Genomic DNA, 8,857 nt, shown 5'->3' with positions numbered 1-8,857 from the left:
GTGTGGCTCACGCTGGGCTCTGTTCCACTCCACTCCCAGCTCTGTGCGATAGACCTTACCCAGTGACCATCCAGGCTATCCTGGGCTGGAGCCTTGCTTCCCTCTGCTATTTTGTGGGTTCTGCAGTTCTAGAATTTGTTCAGAGCCATTTTTATAGGTGTTTGGAGGGACCAGATGGGGAGCTCACGCAAGTCCCTGCTTTCCAGCCGCCATCTTGGCTCTGCCCCCTCCTTCCTCTCTTTCATCTATCTCTATCATCTATATCATCTTTTTTTCTATCATCTATCTATCTGTCTATCTCTCTATATATTTGTCTATCCATCTATCTGTCTGTCTCTGTCTATCCATCTATTCATCCATCCATCTCTCTATCCATCTGCCTATTTATCTGTCTATCTGACTGCCTGTCATCTGTCTCTGTCTCTTTCTCTGTCTGTCTGTCTTTCTCTGTCTCTCTCTGTCTCTGTCTCTGTCTCTGTCTCTCTCTCTCTCTCTCTCTCTCACACACACACACACACACACACACACACACACACACACACACACACACATTTACTTAAGGTCTCCCATGGAATTTAAGACAGGGACTGTCTGGTTGTTTGTCTTTGCATTCCCAACATGGAGCAAATATGGTTTAAAAGCATAGTAGGGGCTAAATAAATGTCTGCTGGATTAAATTGTCTTCAGTCTCAGTCCCTGTCAGGGAACGATAACGGGGCCTTTGTTTGTAGCAGGTGGTTAGTAAGTGTCTAGTGAACTGACTATTAGACATTTAGTGGCAGGAGCCTGTGTGAGGTTTCCTGGGCTAGGGCCCCTCTGGCCAGGCCTCATTTGGTAGGTCCTTTCACTTGGCACAGGGTCTCCTTGAGACCCGCTGATGCTAAGCTTTCCTAACCAGATGGCAGATGAGACCTCTGGCCTGGGCTCAGACCCTTGACCTTCCTGGCCAGCACAGACAAATTTCCTCTGACACTCACACTCCTTCACTCCCCAGGAACCTGTGGTACAGGCAGCTTTGTTTCCAAAAACCCCAGAGGGCAGTCCTCTATTTAGAGCAGTTACTGTGTTTACTTTGATTTTCTTCATCCTGCTTAGCCCAGGAAATTCCTCCAGAATTGGGACTTATTTCTCCATTCAGCCAGCCCAGTGCTGTGGAAAGAACGTCCTCTGGACCTGAAATCAGAGGACCTGACTTTGAATCTTATCTCTGTCCCTGACTTGCTGTGTGACCTTGGTTGAGTCAATACCTTTCTCTGAACCTGTCTTCTCTGTAAAATGTCACTAAGATTCCTTAGGTCTGTGATTCTACTGCTCCACTGGCCCTCCTCCCTTCACTGCCTGTGATCTCCCAGGCACCCCTGTGAGGAAGCCAGAGTAGCTATTTTTGAACCCATCTTACAGAGGAGGAAACTGAAGACTACAGGACTTACTTAAGGTCACATAGACAAGAGCTATGGTTAGAAACTGGTTTACACAGCTCCTAGTTCATACAATTGCCAATGTGAGCCTGAGGGGAAACTGAAGAAGGGAGTTCCAATTTTCTTCCTGTCTCCTGTTTATTTCTTGGGGGGAGTGGGCTTTTGGCCCCATCCCCTCTCTGAGGCTCAGTTTCCCTGTCTGTAAAATGGGGCCATTGGTGTGGTCTGGACTCTGGATGGTCCCATTCTATAAATGCCTTCTTCTTCCCTACCCAGTTCCCAGGAAGCAGCTGCACCTCCCCCATCCCAGGCCCCCAGCCAGGCTCCATCCTGCCTCAAGGCATCCCTCCCCTTCTTCCACCTCACCACCCAGACTGGTTACTCCACTGGACTCAGGAACTTGAGGTCTCACAGTCTGGGGCTTCATGGCGAAGCCACCTGAATGGCGTCCCCACCTCTTCTTCTGGGGCCTCATCTGGCTCTGACTCTTCCCTTCGAAGCCTGATGCTCACTCAAGAGAGAGAGGGTGAGTTGCCCATTAGTGCCTGGGTCACTGTCCTTTTCCTTCTTGGGGGCTGAAGTGTCTCACAATCATAGGATACAAAGCTAGAAGGGCCCTTAGAATTCATCTAGCTCCTCATTTTACAGGAAACTGAGGCACAAAGGACATACCTTGCCTTGCCTAAGGTCTCATAGCTAGTGTCAGGGTTTGTGGCTTTCCTGGCCACTCTGGTGGTTGGACCCAGCCTTTGACATCCTGACCCTCCCCCTCCACTCCAGGCAGAGCCCTGAACTAGGTACTTTGGGTGGGGAAATAGAGGAAGCTTAGCCTCTGCCTCCAGGAAGCCCTGGGTAGGAAGGGGAGGCATGGAGGGAAAGCTGGCCCTTGGCTATCCCTGTGGGTGGCGGGGAGCAGGGACTCAGGCAGCTGATGAACATCCACATTTGGCCTGGAAATGTGTTTCGGGTAGACACTGTTGCAAGCAAACCTCTTATATGGATTTCTGTGTTTGAAAAAAGAGCCCCCACAAGGTTGCCCTTGTTGCAGAGGTGGCCAGGGGCATTTACAATTGTTTCTAGATCACAAAAAACTCCACTTTCTAAGGAGCACAACCCAGGCCTCAAATGAAGCCCACAGTATCCTATTTGTAGTGGAAGAGTCCTGGCCTTGGAAGCAAGAGCCCTGGGTTCCGATGCTGACTTTGTCCTATCCTCCCTGTGTGACCGAGGGCACATCTCTTCAGCTCTGCTTGAGTCTCAGTGAAAATTGGGAGTCATAGTCCTTGCACTTCTGGCAATCACTTTCATTCAATTCAAGAAACATTCATTTTCTTATTAAATCAGGAAGCTGGGCATTGTGGACGGAGGAGGGCTGCCTTCAAAGTCCTGTGTCTGGCACTTGCTGTCTCAGGGCACATGATTCAGTGCCCTGAACTACTCAGGGGATCCTACATCTACAGTGAGAAGGGACCTCCAAGCCATCAGCTCCTCATTTTAAAGATGAGGAAACTAAGGCTAGAAAGTTAAGTGGCTTGCCCGTGGTCACACAGCTGGTAAGAGTCAGAGCCAGGATTTGAACTCAGATTCACATTCAGTCCTCCCCTCCCTCCCCAAGCCTCTCTAAGCCTCTAAGCTTCAGGGCATGTGCCTATGGTAAGGGATGACTGAATTTTGTTTCCACCGAAATGGTATGAAACATGATTTGAAGTCATCCTGATGGATAATATAAGAGATAAAACTAATTGTAATAGAAGTCTGTGGGGGATTCTGGCCACCCTGTTAATCAGCATATCTAAAAGCGAACTCCTCTTCTTTTGTTTTAAGGAGGCCTTTTTCCTGTGTATCAAAAACCGGTAGGACCAGGTGTGGTTCACCGGATGAGGTCCATTAACCCAGACTCTGTCTTAGATAATGGGACTTTTTCTCATGGATATCCTGGGCTGAATCTTCAACCCACAACTTTTGTCAATTCTCTTAGCAATCAAGAAGACCTTTCTCTTACTTTGGAGATCATAAATCTGAATGATGCTGACATCTGGAAAGAAAGGATTATTCTAAAACGTATAAAGAAAAATGCTGCATAGACATGAGGGAAATGGGCAATGTAAACCAAGGGCCGACTCCCAAGGGAGTGGGGGGGTCAGGCAGTTTTTTGGATAGGTTGTAAACTCTGTACTATGCAATCAATTGGGGAATGGGGGGGGCAGGGATTTGTGCTCGGGACAGGGAATAAAATAACCGTATTTTCGCATGGCAGAGTTGCCTATTTTTTTTAGACACCCAGGTCTTGCAAGACCGTAAATAAAATTCTATTTCCTGGCTTCACTAGTTTGTCTGTGGAGTTCTTACACTATCACTCTGTGTTAAGAGAGGGAACTTCGTTCCCAAGGAGTCCCCTATGCCAATGAGATCTTCATCAGTGCTGGGGCATTGTGCTGGGGGGAATCACGGGATCATAGGATTGAAGAATCAAAGTTAGAAAGGACCTTAGAAGCCATCAAGTCATTGTCGCCGCCCCCCCCCCCCCTCTTTATTTTGCAGATGAGGAAACTGGGCAGGAAATCCAGAGTTCTGACTGGGAGTCAGGCTTGAGGCAGAGGATGGATGCTTCATCCAGGCACAAGGCTCCAGCCAGAAGGAGGCAATTCTGTGGCGGCCTCAGTGTCCAGCCCCAGCCTGCAGACCTCCAGTGACAGGGAGCTCACTATTTAGAAGCATAGAATTTAGAGCTGGGGCAACACCCTCAGAGGCCATCAAGTCGGATGCCCTCCAGTGACAGGGGAGGAAGCTGAGGCCCAGAGAGGGGAAGGGAATGACCAGTGCATCCCCAAGCTGGGATCTGAACCTCCGGCTGCTGACTCCAATGCCTTATTCTAAGGCCAGTCACTACAGAGCCTGCCCTTTGCCAGAAATCTTGCTGAATGACAGGCATTTCTTCTGGGTTGCTGTGGAGTCTTTGCCCTTGGCCTCGGGGTGTAAAACCTCTCTTGGTCTCTGCCACACACGGGGCTCTAAGCACTTCAATCCTCCTTCCCCCTGAGCCTGCCTGGCTTCCTAGCCTCAGAGACTGGCTACCCATGAGCCCTCATCACCTCTCTCCTTCTGCTGCTGGCCCATCCCTGAACATCCCCCCCCCCCCCACCAGGTCCCATCTCCCTTTTGCCTTACTATGTCCAAGCCCTCCAGGCTTTGAGCTGAGATATAATTTAGAAGGGAACAGAGACTATCCATTCAGAGATAATGGGGGGAGGGTCAAGCCCATCGAAAATTAGCCATCATCACGAAAGAGTCCAGCAAGGGAGTCAGGACCAGTCAGGATCAGCGTGGAGGATGGAAATGCCCTAGGATGTAACTAAGCATGGTAGTGATTTTAACATGTTTGATTTGTCCCTCTTGCTGTGGCTACAAGTGAAGGACTGCATACACTCGGTGTTTGGGTAAACAGCCCAAGTCTAGGGAAATATATGAGCGCAGGAAATGTCTTGTTCTTTTGTTACTGTAACCCCACTGCTTAGAACATTGCTTGGTACAAAGTACTTAATCAATGCTTTTCTACCTACAGGCCTACCTAGCTATCTATCTACCTTCTTTTTCCTTCCTTCCTTCCTTCCTTCCTTCCTTCCTTCTCCCTTTCCCTCCCCCACCGCTCCTTTCTCTCTCTCTCCTCCCCTCCCCCCAGGTAACCTGATACAAGATACATATGCCACATGTGCAAACACACACACACACACACACACACATACACACACACACACACACACACACATCCTAGAAAGAAGCAGAGCTAGAGATGGAGGTAACCAGCTCTCAGAGAGCCAGGGAGAACTTGATGGTTCCCTAGAGGAACCTCTGGTGTTGGGTGGAGCATATAGCTTCCAGTATAAGCATGAGATTATAAACAAGTGGCAGACAGCACCCCTTCCAGACTAATAATCTTAGAGCTACAGTTCTTTAGGTCAAGCTTGGACAAGGAGCAGTGGGTGACAATTGCAAAGATGCATGTTTAAACTTGATAATAAGGAAAAACTTCCTAATAAATTTAGATCTGTAGAGGACCTTAGAGGCCATTGTGTCTAATTCGTCATTTTACAGGTGAAGAAACTGAGGTCAAAAGTGATTTGGGGCAAGTCATTCACTTTCTTTTTTTTTTTTTTTGGAGGAGGGAAGACAGGGCAATTGGGGTTAAGTGACTTGCCCAAGGTCACACAGCTGGTAAGTGTGTCAAGTGTCTGAGGCTGGATTTGAACTCAGGTCCTCCTGACTCCAGGGCCAGTGCTCTACTCACTGTGCCACCTAGCTGCCCCAAGTAATTCACTTTCTTGAGCCTTAGTTTCCTCATCTGTAAAATGGGGTGTTGGACATGATGGCTTCTGAGACCCCTCCTGGATCCAGAGCTAGGCTCCTGGGACTTGTCTAAAGTCAGGTGTGTAGGAAATAACAGATTCAGGATTCAAACCCAGGACTTCTGACCCCAAATATAGAACTCTTTTTTTCATATATCTTGTCCAATATAGTTTTAAAATTTACAAATTGCAATTCATGGCTGGCTGCTGGCCAGGTGTGGTGCTTCCTGGTGACTGCTGGACTTTGGGTTTTCCACTCATCACTCGCCAGACTTCTCCTCCAGAGGAGCAGCCTTCTCACTCTGGGCATACCGCCTCCCTGTGGCCTTCTCTTCTAATTGGCAAGTCCCTGGACACTAAGGATCACCACTTTGCAGGCGCCTGGGGTATACTCACTTCATTTCTGGCTCTACTTTTCACTCTTTGGTCTTCTCCCCATCCTTACCCCCTTCTCAGATCCCATCTATGTGTTCTCTTCCTCCATTAGAAAGTAAGCCTCCTGAGGTTTTCTTTCCTTTGGCTTTTGTTTGTATCCTCTACATTTAATGCCAGCCTCTGGTGCGTTTGGCTCAACTCAACCCTGTCATTGTATCCTTCACTTGTGCTACCTCCTGCAGGGATTAGGCCTTCCAGCAGCCTGATCACACCTGGACCAAGAAAAAATGGGCACCATATGGAGCTGGCCAGTGGACCTGGAGCTCACTCCTGCCTGACAACGATTGTGATTGGCATTGATGAAGTAAAAAGAGGAGCACAAAGAACTCCATATAGCAGCCTCTGGCCCCAGGGACCCAATTTGAGAGAAGGGAGGGGGAAGAGCTCAGGCTGGAGTGGAGTAGGTGGACTTGAAGGATGTAGGACATCTGAGTCCTCACTCAGGTCCTCCTGTGCTCTAAACCCTGGCATCAAGGTTTACAAAGCTCTTACAACCATTCTGGGAGGAACAGAGGGCAACTGGGATGGGCAGCCTTCATTTTATGAAGGAGGAGACCAAGGTCCAGAGATGGTAAAGGACTGGCTAAGTCACACACAAGTGTGTCCGATGGTCTTTCCACTGTATCTGTCCTTTGAGTCTCTCTCCCAAGGGCTGAATGACTCTTTGACAGGTAGGCTGCAGGGACAATCCTTGCTTGGGAAGCTACTGATGTCCATGCTAGCTTAGATCCAAGGTACATGGCAGTCTGACCAAGGCAGTCAGAGGGATGGAGTGTGTCTGTCTTTTTTAAAATTTGTTTATTTAACATATTTAGTTTTCAGCATTGATTTTCACAAGAGTTTGAATTACAAATTTTCTCCCCATTTCTACCCTCCCCCCCACTCCAAGATGACGTATATTCTGGTTGCCCTGTTCCCCATTCAGCCCTCCCTTCTGTCACCCCACTTCCCTCCCATCCCCTTTTCCCTTCCTTTCTTGTAGGGCAAGATAAATTTCTACGCCCCATTGCCTGTGTATCTTATTTTCTAGTTGCATGCAAAAACTTTTTTTTTGTTTTCGAACATCTGTTTTTAAAACTTTGAGTTCCAAATTCTCTCCCCTCTTCCCTTCCCACTCACCCTCCCTAAGAAGTCAAGCAATTCAACATAGGCCACATGTGTATCATTATGTATAACCCTTCCACAATACTCATGTTGTGAAAGACTAACTATATTTTGCTCCTTCCCAACCCATCCCCCTTTATTGAATTTTCTCCCTTGACACTGTCCCCTTTCGAAAGTGTTTGTTTTTGATTACCTCCACCCCCATCTGCCCTCCCCTCCATCATCCCCCCCTTTTTTATCTTCTTCCCTCTTCTTTCCTGTGGGGTAAGATACCCAGTTGAGTATGTATGGTATTCCCTCCTCAGGCCAAATTTGATGAGAGCAAGATTCACTCATTCCCCCTCACCTGCCCTCTCCCCTCCTCCCACAGAACTACTTCCTCTTGCTACCTTTATACGAGATAATCCACCCCATTCTATCTCTCTCTATCTCCCTCTCTCAATATATTCCTCTCTCATCCCTTAATTTGATTTTATTTCTTTTAGATATCTTCCCTTCATCTTCAACTCACCCTGTGTCCGATCTCTCTCTCTCTCTCTTTCTCTCTCTCTCTCTCTCTATATATATATACACATACATATATACATGCATGCACATTCACTTATATGTATATATATATAAACATATATATATATATATATATGCATATTCCTTTCAGCTACTATGATATTGAGGTCTCATGAGTCATACACATCATCTTTTTATGTAGGAATGTAAACAAAACAGTTCGACTTTAGTAAGTCCCTTATGATTTCTCTTTCTTGTTTGTTATGTATGTTATTCCCTCCTAAGGTCAAATCTGATGAGAGCAAGATTGACTCATTCCCCTTCACCTGCCTCCTCTTCCCTTCCAACAGAACTGCTTTTTCTTGCCACTTTTGTGTGAGATAATTTACCGCTTTCTATCTCTCCCTTTCTCCCTCTCTCAATATATTCCTCTCTCATCCCTTTATTTTATTTTAATTTTTTAGATATTGCCCCTTCATATTCAACTCACCCTGTGCCCTCTGTCTATATATATGTATACCCTAATACTGAGAAAGGTCTCATGAATTACACACATCATCTTCCCATGTAGGAATATAAACAAAACAGTTCTACTTCAGTAAGTCCCTTAGGATTTCTCTTTCTTGTTTACCTTTTCATGCTTCTCTTGATTCTTGTGTTTGAAAGTCAAATTTTCTATTCAGCTCTTGTCTTTTCACTGAGAAAGTCCTCTATTTTATTGAAAATCCATATTTTGCCTTGGAGCATGATAGTCAGTATTGCTGGGTAGGTGATTCTAGGTTTTAATCCTAGCTCCATTGACCTCCGGAATATCGTATTCTAAGCCCTTCGGTCTCTTAATGTAGAAGCTGCTAGATCTTGGATTATTCTGATTGTGTTTCCACAATACTCAAATTATTTCTTTCTGGCTGCTTGCAATATTTTCTCCTTGATCTGGGAGCTCTGGAATTTGGCGACACTATTCCTAGGAGATTTCTTTTTGGGATCTGTTTGAGGAGGTGATCGGTGGATTCTTTCAATTTCTATTTTGCCCTGTGGCTCTAGAATATC

This window comes from Trichosurus vulpecula, chromosome 4 (assembly GCF_011100635.1).
Source record: "Trichosurus vulpecula isolate mTriVul1 chromosome 4, mTriVul1.pri, whole genome shotgun sequence".
Classification (NCBI taxonomy): Eukaryota; Metazoa; Chordata; class Mammalia; order Diprotodontia; family Phalangeridae; genus Trichosurus; species Trichosurus vulpecula.
The sequence above is the reverse complement of the archived record's forward strand: the minus strand, read 5'-3'. Positions refer to the sequence as shown.